Source organism: Periplaneta americana, chromosome 8 (assembly GCF_040183065.1).
Source record: "Periplaneta americana isolate PAMFEO1 chromosome 8, P.americana_PAMFEO1_priV1, whole genome shotgun sequence".
Taxonomy (NCBI): domain Eukaryota; kingdom Metazoa; phylum Arthropoda; class Insecta; order Blattodea; family Blattidae; genus Periplaneta; species Periplaneta americana.
Genome location: NC_091124.1, coordinates 111,588,024 through 111,605,907, shown reverse-complemented (window position 1 = coordinate 111,605,907; position 17,884 = coordinate 111,588,024). Strand labels below are relative to the sequence as shown.

The 17,884-nt window shown below is 35.0% G+C and overlaps 1 long non-coding RNA gene across 1 annotated transcript; it reads left to right on the top strand.

Moving 5' to 3' along the window:
* The first annotated feature begins 8,166 nt into the window (after positions 1 to 8,166).
* LOC138704945 (uncharacterized) lies at positions 8,167 to 12,557 on the top strand. Its single transcript, XR_011333488.1, has 2 exons — positions 8,167 to 10,486; positions 10,702 to 12,557. It is a non-coding gene; the product is annotated as an uncharacterized lncRNA (long non-coding RNA).
* The last annotated feature ends 5,327 nt before the right edge of the window (positions 12,558 to 17,884 follow it).

The window sequence follows — 17,884 nt, the reverse complement described above, 5'->3', positions numbered from 1 at the left end:
TGTGGAGAACGATTTCTTATTATTTTTAAACCCGTTTCATGTTGATGTCTGACATGCTCGATTAGATTTGCAGATGGAGGTTATCCGTCTAAAAATGACACATTTACCAAAAATAAATGTACTAATATTGTTAGCATGAACATATACACTATGTCTCACCTAACTCTGCGACCTCAAATATTTTTGAAATGAAAAAAAAAAATGTGAAAAATCTACTTGCGCAGGCATGTACCCATGACAGGGTCTCACTCAGTGAAAGGGTATGCACAATTCAAAAACTTAAAACAATATCACTTTCAACTCAAAGTTACCTTTATTAAATGGAACATGTACGTTTTTTTATCTATCTGAAAAATCTGGAAACTAGAGGTACAATTACTGGTAACGGAAGTGGTTTTACTTTCCTAAACAAGAACTAGTGGCCTATAGCTCAAAGAAACTTCACGTTTCTAAATTACATCCAGCACGGAAAACTCACTCACAAATATAAACAATAACGACTTTTCTGATGAAACTGTGTTGCTTTAGCAGATGTTTAAAGTTACCACCGTTTGCATCAATACACTTGTGGAAACGTTGCACACGTAGTAGACCTAGTGTTGGGACTTCCTGATACACTCTATCTTTCACTGCGCCCCAGAGAAAGAAACCTAATGGCGACAAATCTGGGAACCGAGCTGGCTATCTCACAGGAAACTCTGCATCCAATACTTTTCTGCACACATATGTGAAGTGTGCAGGACACCTATCATGCTGAAACCACATTTATAAACGAGTTTAAAATCTTACGTCCTCCGTTAGAATGGGTAGTGTGTCTTCAAGATATGATGTATATCGCTGTCCGTTTAATGTTCCCTGATAAAAATAGGGACCTACAATACGGTTGCCAATGATACCGCACCAAACATTGATACTCCACTGCCGTTGATGAGCAACCTCGCGGGATTTTGGACGAACCAGTAGTGCATGTTCTTCATATTCACATTACCATGATTTGTGAAGGAAGATTCATCTATAAACATATTACTAAGATATTTACCTGTTTGAATCTGACAGACGTACAGCAGACCAGATCAGGAGACATTAGTACATTGAAAAGTGGAGCATGCTGTACTGATATTGTTTTGTTTAATGCATGCTTTTAGTACAGAAATATTGCAAGCAATCCTTGCTGAGTGTACAGTACTATACGCTTTGCATAACGTCACAAACAGTGTCTCCGTTGTCACCTTATAAAAGGTTAGTTAGTTATTTAAGAAAGTATGAGGTTTAGAAAAGTGAAAACTATTCTTTTATCATTAACTGTACCTCTAGTTTTGAGTTCGTTAGAAAAAAAACATACATGTTCCATTTTAAAAAAAGGTAACTTTGAGTTCAATATGATACTGTTTTAAGTTTTTGGACTTTGCATAACCTCCCATTGTGTGGGCCGCTCACGTGGGTGCATGCCTGCGCAAGTAGATTTTTCACATCTTGTTTCATTTCGAAAATATTTGAGGTCGCAGAGTTAGGTGACGCACACCGTATAAACAACTTTGTAAATTAACATACCCAAATCTATATAGTTTCACTAAGAAAATTACATTAATGTTTAGCTCCATCTACATATGCGTACAGTGTTTTTCGCAGACGATGCTGGCCAAATCAAAATTGAGATCCAGACTTTTAGACGATAATAATATGAAGAGTCAAGTCACAATTGCAATGACGGATATTTTTCCAGATTTCAGACATCTACTCTTGTGGGATGATGATGAGTGATTTGATAAATTTGCTGGATTTGTTCTCTAGTAGCCTATTTCATAATAACATATTATTTTGATTTTGTTTCTTATATTGTAATGTGCATTTTGAAGTTTAGAGGCTAGTTTAAAATGTGTATGTCATATGATTTAGGCCTATAGGCATAATATTTTGCAGCTCACCGAATACAGATGGGAATGAATACGGGAATTATTTAATTTCCATTGTTGCAATGTACATTCTTCAACACAAAAACTGAGCAATCTCCTGTAGCATGAATTTCTCTTAATTTCACCTTCAGACAGCGCCTGATTCACACGACGAGGGAAAGCAAAAACAACAAAGAAGAAACAAAACAAAAGAAACATAGAGAGGAGTCTTGCACTCTACCCTCTCTTTTATTAAACCGCCATGTGAACCCTGGGTTTCGAGGTAATAGTTACATGTTCTTACAATAAGAGTCATTTGAAACAATGAAAACAAATTATTGGAACTTTCCCAACGCATAATATATATTCGTTCACGTGTGAAAGTAAGCTCACGAAAGCACAAGAAATTTTCCGAAGTGGACTTAGCCTATAACTGCCGATCATTATTTATGTCTAAGATGATTCCTTTGGTTTGCACCAACCACCACTAGTTAACCAAACAAAGTCAGCCAGATGGCTGTACGTCACGATGCTTGGCGGGTTATTGCAAACTCGGTGAAAGGCGTAAATACAAAATTGAGCATGGCTGAGTTAGAAAAAAAACACAAACGCTACATTAGAAGCAGTTGGTTGTTTCAGCTATCTAGGCCTATACAGAAGCAGTATGTACAGCTATAAAAAAAGTGGTCGCACTCGTGAACAGCGAATATTGTCTAAGTCCACTTCGGATCACGGTGATGTTACACGATGCTCGCGCTTGTAGAAGCAGTTTCGAAACTACAGAGTCATTCTATATTTGCATCTCGTAGAGTAGGGTAGAGTGCTCGCTTAAGGATTGGAAGGTTGTGAGTTCGAGCCTTCTTCAAGTTACCATTTTATTTCGTTATCATTCTTTAGCGATTTAAATAATATTCAAGTTATCATTTGTATTCTACCATTTATATTCTGTTATCGTTCTTTAGCGATATAAATAATATTCATGTTATTATTTATGTTCTGTTAAGCAGTAGTTCTTTAGCATTATAAATAATATTCAAGTTATCATTTGTATTCTGTTGTCATTCTTTAGCTATATAAATAATATTCAAGTTATATATATATATTGTTATAGTTTTCCAGCTTTTTAAATTTAATAACATTCAAGTTATCGTTTACATTCTATTATCTTTCTTTAGCGATATAAATATTATTCAAGTTATCATTTATATTCTGTTATAGTTCTTTAGCATTATAAATAATATTAAAGTTATAATTTATATTCTGTTATCGTTCTTTAGCGATATAAATAATATTCAAGTTTCATTTGTATTCGACTATCGTTCTCTAGCGATATAAATGATATTAAAGTTATCATTTATATTCTGTTATGTTCTTTGACGATATAAATAATATAAATTTAATGTTAGATTTGGAAAAATGCATTTGCATAATACTGTTGTTAATTTTTTCTTCTTATATTATTACATTATACTATCCTGTAACGCAATAAAATGAAAAGGAACTAAGAGGGTTTGAGCCTGAGACGTTGACATCTGAATTCAGGCGTTCTTCCAACTGAGCCACGAGGGCTCAATTAAGGAGGCATAATAATATACGGAAAAATTGGCTCAATCCCCTTCCAAGATGCCCTGATGATTTTGGGAACTCGTCCAGCACATATGCACTCGACTGCAAAATGTGATCGAGATTGGAGGAAGATGGACTAAATATTGAATCATGCCTTTTGGTTTGGTTTTATATCTTTTAATTGTTTCAATTTTCTAAGGAAGACGCCAGTATGCTTGTTTTGTTTATGCCACGAAAGATATTTTTGTTGAGTAAACTTTTTCCTTTCTTTCCATTTGCAGCCATAATGTCATAACAAATAATGATAAAGTCATGGCATAATGCAGTAATGAACCTGATGTTTTTTTTGGTTGGTTATTTAACGACACTGTATCAACTACGAGGTTATTTAGCGTCGATGAGGTTGGTGATAGCGAGATGGTATTTGGCGAGATGAGGCCGAGGATTCGCCATAGATTACCTGGTATTCACCTTACGGTTGTGGTAAACCTCGGAAAAAACCCGAACAGGTAATCAGCCCAAGCGGGGATCGAACCTGCTCCCGAGCGCAACATCAGACCGGCAGGCAAGCGCCTTAACCGACTGAGCCACGCCGGTGGCTTTTCTGATGTTAATTAGGCCTACTAAAACAGTCATAACAGAGACAGCAGCAATTATATTTTCTCTCTATTTTAAAAACAAAATAACAAAAAAACATAAAAAAGCACTAAGTAGTGTTCAAACCCACGACCTCACAAACACCAGCCTGGAAAGCTATCTTTACGCTACAAGACGTGTAACACTTAGCACGTTTTAATTATAACTGCATATAGCCGGCATCGTGGTCCAACAACATGTAACATTGCCCGTCTCCGAATTGTAGCGGATATACCTGTTGGGAACAGTATCTAGAGAGCGGCCACTTTTTCTTTTGACAGCTGTACATGTACATGTCTTAAAAATCTACTTTCAAACAAGAAAATGAGTTCGGAATTAGGCGTTTGAGTATCCCACCGTGTCTTGGAACTTGACATTTCCACCGTTTCAGAACTATATACTGGTTCTGTCCGGATTAGTAAGGCGAAACGATCACAACATGACGCGGACAAGTAATTATTTTCCTTATCGAAATCGTAGCCCGATTGCGTCCAGCATTTCTTAACTGCAAAATAAGGCATGTCCCGGTTGTGTCTCAATTCATTTCGCGTTATCTAGAGCGCGCCGCGGGGAGGCAAACTAGCTTAAAACCTGAAAATATAAAAACATGTTTATGTTCTTTGTTATTACGTTACAAAACTAGTAGGTTCATTTTACAATTTTAAAACTCGTTATTGCAATAGTAAATTATAAAACTTGTAGCTTAATTTAAAGCTCTTTATTGTAATGTTAAAATCATAAAATTGGTAGTTCACCGTTTAGGACGATGTTCATAGACATAATTTTGACGAAGTCGAATCTTCCTATCTTGTTTATTATAAACTTTTGAATATTTTCTTCCATAATTTTCAAAGCTGTATTTCTCGTATGGAGAATTTTGGGCGGAGTATATGTGTCAATTTGAAATGTTTTAGTAGTTTCAAGAATGTGAATATATCTGGATGAGCAGAGTAAAGGAAGTCGTTGAATTTTGAATGCAAGCTTTCACAAGCGTCAGCCGTTCGCACTCTACTACTCATCATTTGCGCCCACATTTCTGGAGGGAAGGTTGACTGTGAATCAATGTATCTATTAAGTACTCTATAAACTGCTTTAGTTTTTCATGCTCTGGTTCAATTGACATATCTTCTACGAAACAATCTGCAACGTCACCTGCATTTAGCATTGGCAGACAGAACGATCTTTGATTTTGTTATGATATTCTCTATTCAAACCTAATCTCTGAGTTGCATGCTACGAAGATTATCCCAAATGAAACCGACATCCTTTAATTGCAATACGTACAATTCAAATTTTATGCATTCTCTTTTTATTACAGATATTACAGAGAAACAAGACTGGCAGGTTTGAAATTACTTACTTACTATTAAGTAAAAAGAATGCCAACGCAACATGATGGTCGTTCCATGTACTTGGGTCGTTCAATAATGATTTGGACTCGGCAGTTAACAATGATTTGTGCTCAGACAAGTAAAGTGAGACAAAGTACAAATATTATTAGATAATCTCCACCAACTGGATACACGATATGATATGAGATGGTTTATTCTCACACTTATCTCTGGTTCTGATGGCCCTTCACCTTTCTGTATTCGGACCAGCAGTCTCGTTCTTATATTGTTCACAACTTTTACATTATCAGACGTTTAGTGAGCGACGCACATTCATCACTTTCTTTGTTCATCCACTATGTCTTCCATGTGCATTCACTACACTTGCTACTTACTATATATCTACATTTATTATCTACCCTTCTTACATTCTAATCCTATCTTATTCTATTTCCTATTCATAACAATTACGTTTACTATTCCTGCAGTCCCTATTTATTATACGACTACGATATGATTGTTACTAACTCACCCTTATATTACTCTTGTACTGTCTCGTAATACATAATAATCTTAGTTACACTCTATTATTGCCTTTACATCTGTCTATATTACCTTTTCATCCCTACTGTGACTAATCCGTACTATTCTTTGCCGGGTGGGTACCGACTGAATTTGATTGTAAACATGTCAACTGCGCGCGAGCTACTGAAGTGTAAAATAGACTAACTGCGTTTCCACGTTGGATGACTATTCCTATTCGTTGCCGTAGATAATTGATGCAGTGAGGATCTCCAGTAACAGTCACCAAGCCATATAATTTAAGTGCTTATTTCAATTTCTTGAAAAATGCCTGTTCTAATACGGGTGTGCATATTTTAACTTCTTGACAAGTCTAGTGCCCTATGCCGTGATGTCAAAGCAACAGCATTTTTCTGAGCTTGACGTCGTGCGCGGGCATCAAGCGCTAGGTATGGAAGGAGGAAGAATTATGTATATGGATAAGCAGCCTGTTGGATTAAGGAAACAGAGATGTTCAGAATTCAAATGGAACCTGAAATTTTATTTCGTTATTTTTATAGCTTCTTTCTGTTTAATATTATCTATAAAACAAAAGTACTAACATCAATTTCTTAATATTACTGTTGTGTTTTAAATGTTAATAACATAATAAAGACTTAAGAAGGAATATTAACATAACTTCCATAGTAGTATAACTATACTGTACTAAGTGAATGAAACGTGTCATTCATAAAGAAAGTGATATCCCAAAGAAAGAGACTGAGTATGAAATAAGTTGGAAATGATATTGATGATATCTTTAGCCTTATAAAAATAATCAATAAACTCATCAAAACAATATTATAGTACAAAGCAATGTTATCTAGGTATATGTTTTAACTGTTACCAATATTACATAACAAAACTCTTATCGCATTATGCTTTTAAGGTGATATTGGTGTGCAAATTCCTATCATCAGAATGTTAAATTATTTTCTCGAAATCTGCTGAAGCTACAGAGCTGAGTTTTACAACACATGGGCACATAACTTTTATTTATGATGTAACAGTAGTTGCTTTCTTAATTCATTTGCTTACAAACATTTTCCATGTGGATATTTTCAAAATTATCAATACACTATATTCAGTAACACGTATTTACGACATATTAAATTTACGAAAACATTGTTTCAGTACCTGTAAGGCAAAGGTTACTAAATAAACATATCTGAAATATTCACTTTTCTCTAAAAAAAAGTTAAGAAAATATTCCTTTTGAATAAAAGGGCAAACTTGTGAAAAATGAGCATTAAAATTAAAAATTGCATTCTTATAATGCACTTATACTTCTGTTGTGCCCAAGGGTTATGATAAGCAACATAACTTTGTTATGACCATAAGCAATATATTTTCACTTTATTTTAAAGTAATGAAATTGTACTTATTAAAACATTCAGTTTAATCATTGAAGACATGCGACAGAGATCGCTTCCTGTTTCAACAGATTACCGTACAGTTTAGCGCAGTCAGCAAAGCTGAAGTCCAATCCTTGAACAAGGCAGGAAATGTGTTACGCTTGCAGTTTAGCTCAAAGCCAGTCTTTCACAACAGCTGACATATAAAGAAAAATACATAGATTATGCAGCAATCTTTAACAAACCGCGTCTCTCGCGAAACTTCTAATTGGTGATCATTTTGAATTCTGATTTTCTGTTGGTTTAATCAAAAACAGAGATTCAGTCGTGAGAGTTCCTTAAATCTGTATTGTTCCAAGTGACAACAGGAAATGCCGATCCGAAATAATGGTTAAGAATCAGAAGCGTGATATTCAGTGAATGCAATATCGTCTTTTGAGAAGATTCGCGAGCAGAATAGCGTCACTGTTACGTCGCAAAGGGTGCGGTTCGAGAACTTTTAAATGAACATGAAACGTCCAAATCGCGGTCATTAGTCATTGGTTAATCAGTCTTTGTTCTAGACAGCGGTCATGCAGTAGCGGATGTAACTTCCCAACGTCCAGAAAGAAGGCAGAAAATGGCATCATCTGTGAATAGCACCAAGGTTTGTCCTACAGTCAACTGTAAGTAAGATTACCTATTCAATTTTCATACTTTACAATTAGCAGCCACTATGATACTTCATAAAATATAATACTTCAATCTCTACAATCTAGCTGTAACTGTCCTGATTTGATATCTTGTAAATAAACTTAGTAATAGTGAACATCTAAATTTTTTATCTAATTCGTTTGTGTTGTCTTGATAGTAGGATATAACTCCCGATTTTATCAAAGATAAGCCATCCGCCCTTGTCGTGGAAAGTGGCACGACACTTCTCAGACAAATCTAAAAATTAACATGGATACAGTTTTAATAAGTTATTTTCCCTTTATCCATTGAATCAGTGCTGGCCATCCGTGTATATAGCTCGACCGAGCGGCATATACTACCTCTTTCGTCTGTCTCTTTCCTTTTCGCTATAAAGCGGTCAGGCTCTCCTAAGCTCTGAAGAGCGCGCTTGCGCTTATGAGCATCTTTTGGCATGACTGCCCTATACTAATTTCAGCATGCATATGACACTGCAAATTTAACCATACATATTAATGGTAGCATTAATAGAGAATCCTATGTCTCTAATAAATGGGAAAGAAAATACGGGAATAATTTCCTCCCACAGTTGACCTATACCTAAAGCTGACTGCCGCTCGTAGTTTTTTTATTTTACTGGGTTATTTTACGACGCTGTATCAACATCTAGGTTATTTAGCGTCTGAATGATATGAAGGTGATAATGCCGGTGAAACGAGTCCGGGGTCCAGCACCGAAAGTTACCCAGCATTTGCTCGTAATGGGTTGAGGGAAAACCCCGGAAAAAACCTTAACCAGGTAACTTGCCCCGACTGGGATTCGAACCCGGGCCACCTGGTTTCGCAGCTAGACACGCTGACCGTTACTCCACAGGTGTGGACGCCGCTCGTAGTCGGGCGCTTTAAACTAGATAGAAATTTATCTTGCGAGAGTCGGGGTCCTCCGTCTTTGCCAACCATTTAAATACAATCATCATGAACTGCTCCTAATATTAATTTAATCACTACTCATCCACATTTCACTACACACTTCTTAACTAATCCTTCATTCCACTAACACACCATTTTCTTAGATTGTTGGATGTTTTATCCTAGCCACTCCTCGCTCGATTTTCACTATCTGATCTATTTACGTTATCTGTACCTCCTCTTCTTACCAATAACCCTCCTTTTTACCCTATCGTCTTTCTTGTGTTTTTTAATCTTCACCAGCTGTTGACTCACGTAATTTTTTTTTCTCTCGCTGACACCACAAACGCCTCCCTTATCGCTCTCACTCTCTTTACACACTTCACTCCTACCGTGACTTCCTTCTCTACTCCTCGTGGCCTTACCTCTCTTTTCCTCTGTCGTCAGCAAAGATCCCGGGGTCTTCGTACTACTGCCTATAGCTTGATCGGAATTTGCTGTTTTCAACAAAACTGCAACTTCCACACTCTCTTGCATTTCTGACTTCTTACTTTTCACGACTTCGTTCTTAATAATATTTGAGTTTTTCTTTACTGTTCCCCTTATTTTATCCTTGATTACATTTCTTTTTTCTTTATTTAAATTCTCTCATATCCCAGATTCATTTAGGCTATCCAAACAAAATTGTACGTCGAATATCTCGCCTTTATTTTTAATTTGTCTTTTATTAGTCTCGTGCAGTGCCTGTTGGACCTCTCTGCTTTAAAAAAAAAGGCACTAGCAATTTCCTCCTGCTCTTCATTTCGTAATCGAAGTCATTTTCAAAGCTAATATTAGAGTCTTTTAACTATTTCCTTTTGCTCACAAACTTCTCCTTTACCACTGCGTTCACCAATTTGACTAATACAGGCCTGTTGGCCCCACGTCCCACTCTACAGACTTCTTTCACTTGCCCGTTACTAAAGTCTAATCATATCCACTCGCAACGCATATTCAATATCACCTCATATGTTTTCAAGATTGCTCTCTTCCCTGTTCTTCAATCCCGAAAACATTAAATTATTCTTCCGCTTCTCTCCTTCAAGTCTTTCACTTTTCTCTTCAACAACTTGTTTTCCTCTTGTAATTCTTATTATTAATTTTAGCGATGCTTTTACTAAGACTTTGCGGGTCCATTTTAAACGAGAGGCTCGGGTCAGGATCATCAAGCGTCTGAGATTACCAAGAGCAGGTTGTGAGATTGTTAACTGCTCATGCTGCGCATGCGCGGCCATCTCATGCACTGCCAGTGAGATGCTTACCGGTATTTACTTCATGTGAGTATACGGAAGCTTGTTATTCGAATATTTACATGTGAATATACAAATGTGCAACGTAAATATTGCGTACCTGCCTCTAAAGACAATTAAACGGAAATGTGTCACACGAATATTGCTGTCTACCTCTAAAGACAATTATTTTACTGGTTCGGAAGTCAGTGTATTTATATTCCTTAAGAAGAAGATTTACGCCGGAAATATAGAATGACGATGCATCGGGATAATTTTGTCCCAACTAATTGTGAGGTAAGTATGACTAGCTTGTAATTAAGGCATATGATATGTATAAATAATGTAAGATACGTATATAATATTAAAACTAGTATGAAAAATAAAACATGAATTTCAGGTTGGTGTAAATTACTGTGTAAATTGATACTTCATGTTTGAGGTTAGTTCAACATGCTTAGTACTAGTGTGAATAGGCCTATTAATTTTAGATTTTCTGATATTTTTAATAGTTAACGATGGAAGATGGTAATATCGGTGGAACTGCAAGTTTCTGTCTTTGAGGAGCAGTTGGATGTCATCATATGGCAGCGCTGCTTATACACGCACATCACAATGTGTCGGTGACTTACTAGTCGTGCAGCTGGAGTGTGAGAAAGCAGAAGGAAGATAGTGAAATTAAGACTATTGAACAATTGTTCCCAGCAGAAAAGAAATACAATCATTTGAATAAGAAGCCTGCAATGGACATAAAAGATAGGCCTAGTGTTTTCTTCATTGAAGGATCATCATACAGTTGGGTTTACTTGGTTATTAGGTTTAGAACATTGTGTACCTGGAACCATTTCTAGCACCATGTATGGAAAAAGTTATCTTTTCTGAGAACTACAATAGTGCAAAAGATAAAGGGGCTTTCTTAAAACAACACTGCACCTTGTCAGATGCAGAAATTACTCTGCTGATGAGACTAAGGGGCAGACAGTAAACACTAGATGGACAGAACTCAAAGAAAGTGTAGATTTACTGCAAGTAACTTTGTATCCTACTCAAATCCTGTCAGAGGGATAAATTTCCCCCATTCGTCTTTAAAAAACTTGTTGGTTATGATATGTCAAGTGTAAAAGCTGTGTAGTGAGGAAAACAGCATGAAGCAGTAGCTGTGTTAGAAGTCTCAGGGTTATTAAAGTCACAGATTCAAGCAACAGGTTTATGTAATGAAAATTCAATTAGACCGTCTCTGCTTATCTGTATTACAATTATAATTTATTGATGTCTTACATTAACGTTTTCGGTACCTCAGTGTACCATCTTCAGATGTATTTATGATACTAAATTTAAATTTAAACCTGGCCAATAGTGCATATGTTGTGGTCTTGGATAGTGTGTGTGTGTGTGTGAATATACATACTATACCCATACTGTATATGTTTACAGTGGTTGTATGGACCATAAAACACTTATATACTATCGATTGTTAAAACAACCAATTAAGATCAATTAAAAACATGTGGTCATTGTTCTATGACGTTATTTAAATACTTAACACTATGAATTTTATGAATGTTTATCGTGACTGTTCGTTGGGGCAACTAGTCGTTACCTTAATTGCACTGTATTGTTGAGTATAAATAAATCTTGAAGATTCTTTGCAGTGTTTGTTCGATGATAAACACACATTTAATATTGGAGCACTTGAAATTTAAAATATTCGTAACGTACACTTTGATGGATGTTTTGTGCGTGAGTTGACTAAATCTCTTCTTATGTTTTAACTTACAATCATTTGGGTGTTGTTTATCACTCCCCAGGCTCCAGTCAAGCCTTGCTTTCTGCGAACAATTTAAAATAAGCTATAAAGTTTATTAATGTCAGTTGGTTATAGCTTATTTTAAATTATTATAGCTTACTTTATCGGAACAATCAATACAAGATGAAACAAATTAATGGCTTCATTCAACAGGCGTACTAGGAGCAAGTCTTGATGGACTTAATGATATTCAGGGGAAAACATGTACACGTGAAATAAAATGCCCCTATAAATACAAAAACACAACATTGACTCAGGCACTGAAAGGGGTAAATGATTATATATTGTTTGTGGATGATGATTTTTTTTTTAAATATGGACCATTATTACTATCATCAAATCCAAGGTCAGTTGTATATGACAGGTTGTGATGTAGGATATTTGGCAGTATGGGCTCCACAGCAGCCTGTTGTGTATTTCGTTGAGAAGGACTCTTCATGGGAAAAAACATGCAAATATTGCAGTCATTTTTCATTCATAAATTCGTGCCATGGTTGCACGAACATAAGAAGTAATAATGTGAATAGACTTACATTAATACCCTTAACAGAAAAAAATGTGGTGAACAAATTTTCAAGTTATTGTAGTTTTCCAAATAAGGATCTGTGAAAGAAAAACCAAATTAGGAAAGAAGCTACACGTTTCATTTCACTAGAAACAACACATCCAGGTGTAGACAAATATCTGGCGTCAGGTTGCCATGGCACCAAACAATTTTTGTATGGTGCCTGAATTTTTTTTTTTTTTATCGAGTTCTAACTTTCCAAGATTTCAGTTTCTTTTAGGCTATGTTGTTTCGACCAATATATAATGTTCACAAAAACAGTCGTAGGTAGGAGTTTAAGTGCGTAATGTGTTTTATTAATTAATTAATTATAATATTGTTTAATGTATTTGTAGTGAATATAGGGGCATTTTACTTCAAGTGTACACGTTTTCCCCCTCAACGTCATTAAGTCCATCAGGACTTGCTCCTAGTATGCCTGATGAATGAAGCCATAAACCTGTTTCTTGAATATATGGGTAAAATGCAGAATCTTAAAATTTTGAAGTTTTGTGTATATCTGTAATGTCAAACATAATTCTTAACAATACAGGTGAACTATCAAAACCAAACTGAAAACTGCTGTCAAGGCGTTAACAACATGCGTAACTCCACTGTTCTATAGTGCTGCTCTTCTCTAATGTGCCGTTTTACCCCTCTATTTTGACAGCCTCATACCTACGTGGCGCTCAAAAAAATCCTTAATATCATAAAAGTGGGTTTCTATTACCAAATGTTGCAAGATGATTTTAAATGTGTTAAAATGTACAATATATGTATCTGTTGTGACAATTTTTTGATTGTAGCAACTGCTATGGAGCTAAAACAGTTGTTTGATTTGTTCAGTCTAATATTTGGTTCAGAAAGATAATTATTTTTCGTGCTGTAACTGTGAAATTTAGATCTATTAATATAATTGTTGAAGTTTTGTCAACACCTAATAAACAGGTTAGTATGCATAGATTTACGACAGTTAAAATTTTTTTCTCTGATGAATAAAGATCTATACTGTTTATCATAAGGAAAGTGTATATACTTTTTTTTTTTTTTTTTTTGATAATGAGAAATTTGGATACACAACACTTAAGTTACTTACTTACTGGCTTTTAAGGAACCCGGAGGTTCATTGCCGTCCTCACATAAGCCCGCCATTGGTCCCTATCCTGAGCAAGATTAATCCAGTCTCTATCATCATATCCACGTCCCTCAAATCCATTTTAATATTATCTTCCCATCTACGTCTCGGCCTCCCAACCAACACTCTATATGCATTTCAGGATTCGCCCATACGTGCTACATGCCCTGCCCATCTCAAACGTCTGGATTTAACGTTCCTAATTATGTCAGGTGAAGGATACAATGCGTGCATTCTCTGTTGTGTAACTTTCTCCATTCTCCTGTAACTTCATCCCTCTTAGCCCCAAATATTTTCCTAAGCACCTTATTCTCAAACACCCTTAACCTATGTTCCTTTCTCAAAGTGAGAGTCCAAGTTTCACAACCATAAAGAACAACCGGTAATATAACTGTTTTATAAATTCTAACTTTCAGATTTTTTGATAGCAGACTGGATGATAAAAGCTTCTCAACCGAATAATAACAGGCATTTCCCATATTTATTCTGTGTTTAATTTCCTCCCGAGTATCATTTATATTTGTTACTGTTGTTCCCAGGTATTTGAAACTTTCCACCTCGGATACATAGCACTGCTATACGAATGCGTAAGATATTACACCATAGAGAAGTGCATAATATGAGTTTTGAAGATATGTTTGGGAATAAGAGGTTTTAAATGTCTTAATAAATAAATGAATCTTGAAAGTTTAACATATAAGGTGTTACCATGTCAATTTGGTGTCCAGTATAATCCCTAATGATAAGAATCCCAACAGAACTGTTCAGTGTGACGTCCATTCATGGCAATGCTTTCCTCTGCCCTTCGGCGTAAGGAATCACTCACCATTTAAATTTGTCTTAATATGCTAATAAGAAAGTCCTGATAACTATCCCCAGTTAATCTCTGTGGTAGCACGTGTGCCCCTATTAATCTGTCACTAAGAACGCCTGCCCATACGGTTATTGAGAATCGGTGCTGATGCCTTGTTTCTTCAACTGCATGGGGATTTTCATCTGCCCACACATGCTGATTATGAAAATTCACAACACCATCTCTGATGAATCCCGCTCAAATCTGCAACCAGACTTTTGTTATCAGTATTCCTTGCGACCTATCATTATTCCATGCCAGGTGTCAACTACGGTATGATTATCTGGTAGTCTGCAGTATTGTAGGGCAGAGAAATTCATTGCCATAAATGGACATCACATTGAGCACCTCCTATGAGCAAGTGTACAGAGCTCCGAAAGTATATGTTGTAGGACTCATGTCTATTAGACATTATTTTCTTGTTTTGATGCATACTATCACCTCCTAAAATATTGGATACTTTTTTTTAACATCCTGTATATTTCAGATTTTACAATGTTTCTTCAATGAAACAGACACTCTCTCTGAAAAAGTCAGAGTTAAACATTCTTTGCACTAACTTTCAAGATAAAACATATTATGATGGAAAAGTACGAACCAATTCTAAAAAGATACAGGATATTAAAATATTAGTTAAATGTGTGAAACCTAAGGCACTGAGTTTTTTTTTTTAATTCTGAAATAGCCTGCAGGAGATACTACCGCCAGGGGAGGAGATGATAACAAATCAGTAATGGATAGAGAATGTAACATACAGTAATGTATTTGAACAGCTTTTTTTTTTGTTTGCTAATTATATATATATATATATATATATATATATATATATATATATATATATATATATATATATATATACATATATATTAGCGGGTATTTGTTATTAATTTTGAATACCTATAGTTTAAAAATTGAATTATTATGTTTTGTATTACTACTGGATAACACAGCAGACTACTTCTTAACACTGTTTAATATTCTATAACCAAATTTCGGTGAATAAAAATAAAGATATATAAAATTTCAAACTGATTCCATTACTGGAAATCATTTTCCGTGCTAAAAGGCATTATGTCAGTTTTATATAACAATTATTTTTAAATGATTAAACAACTCCAAATATTTATCCATTATTGAAAACGTCGTGTCGTCTACAATACTGAATGAGTGAAAAATGTGTACAAAAAATCTTTTGAAGATACAACATTTTTTCCTTCTCCTGAAAACTTGTAAAAACTGACATAATGCCTTTTAGCTCTGACTGATTCACTTTTACATTGATTTATGATGTATATTTCACTGTATGAAATTTTATTTCATGATCACATGTTAGCGTCCCAGTTTGATATTCTGGGTAATTATGAAGTTAATATTGCTAATTTCTGTGTAATTTTTTCAGAATTTTTTGAGACGACATATTTTGCGTTATTCAAGTTCAAAGGTCAAATTACATGACCTTGCAAACTAAATGATTACAAACATAGTTGTGTTATATATATCATTTGAAAAGTTTTTTCATTAGCTTTCGATTAAGGCCTTTCCCATGTCTGTAAATTAATTAGGCCTATTATTTGAGTTATACCAATAAATAGAGTCATATGCTAGAAAATCCTTTACTTTTTTAATTCTTTGAAGTCCTGTATTCCTTAAAGTATATAAGATATGAACCTAAAATTTTATATGAATATTTACTTTAACAAGGTCTGCAAATATGTCAAATTGATGAAGATCAAAGGATGTAAGGTTGTGGGCTGAGTGATTTGGCATGGAATGACTCAATACAGGAAAAATACTCTCATCTAAATCATTTATGTCATCCTCCATTACAGTAAAAAATTAAATTCATGATGTACATCATTTACCACCTTTCACATTGAATCATTTACATAGATTTCATTTTGTGAAATTAAGATATTTCCTACTTTGTTCGATCTCATAATTAACTGCAAATAAATTTGTACTCTTAATTTTGCTTCTGTTTCATAAACCTGTCTGACAGATATGTGGTAATTCCCAGCACTCATTTGATGGTAGTTACCACATCTGTCTTCCAGGTCATCTGTTTGCACCCAACAAGTTAAAAAAATAGTTCCTATGCATTATGTTGATCAAATGAAAATAAGTCAAGTAAGACAACTGTTGTGTGATAGAATGACGACTGCCTGCATACTGAAACCTGTCATTCCTTTGCTCAACCGCACAGAAAAGCGAGTCTTAAATTCTGTAATATTCTGAGAATTTAGTGTATTGGTTCCTGGTACGTGTTTTTAGCTAGCTGACTCAATAGCTACTGAGGATAGGACAGTACTTAAAGCCCTGAAACTTTTAACTTTTTAAGTGTTTTAATAGTCACCTGTAACATTTTAGTATTATGCACATTTTAATGATTTCATGGAAAACACTGTTGAATAACGACTAACAATTTAACACGTCAGAGTTTTACCATATTTCAATAAATTGTCCTCTAGGGCATGAAGGACTTTAAGAGCAGCAAAATAAGCATCTCCTTCTCTGCAGGTATACCACCACAGAAAGATTTAAATCTAATAACCTGATCTGTTTGGTTCAGCCAGTTATTTCTGACATAACTCACTATAAAATAAGTAGGCCTACACTGTTAAAAATAAAGTACAGGGGTCGCTCTGTGAGATTGCTATTGGGACATTAATAAATAATGAAACAGTATTTCTGTTTATAGCATTGTTAACTGAGACAATGTCAAAAACGTGGAAATCTATCTCCTCCAGCTTTAAAATAATACCGCTTCCAAACAAATACAAATGTTCAGCTTTTATGGTTGCAACACGCAAGATATGTGCTACGTCTAAATAACTTGTGTCCAAACTTTGTGCCATAAAAACTGTGAATTTCCTTCTGCCTGACCAACCCACTCTTGTAATCAAACTGGGCTTTTAAATGGATTTCATCCACGAGCAGTAAGACAATTTTATCTTCGTCTTTTAGAAATTATACTTTTTTGAGCAAATAATTTAAGAAATTTGAAGACTGTTGATCTATTATTGTATTTGTGGAAAAATTGTTGCAGACCCTAGTTAATGTAATTTCAAAAGGCAACAATAAACCTGAATTGCTTCTTATGTATGTGTAACAATGTAGCCTATGGATACAGATTGTACCAGTGACCAGAAAACCATTAACTTCCATGAATATCTCATGCTGACTTCTTACAATTTAACAGAGAAACTTTTTGAACTATAAAAAATAGCAAACTAATTAGCTCTTTTCCTGGCAGATCGATACACGAACTGTTTAGCAAGTGTTGAATCAATTCCAGTTTGTCAGTAACTGCATATTCTCAATTTTTAAATCTAACACTAATTTCATTCACTATAGTG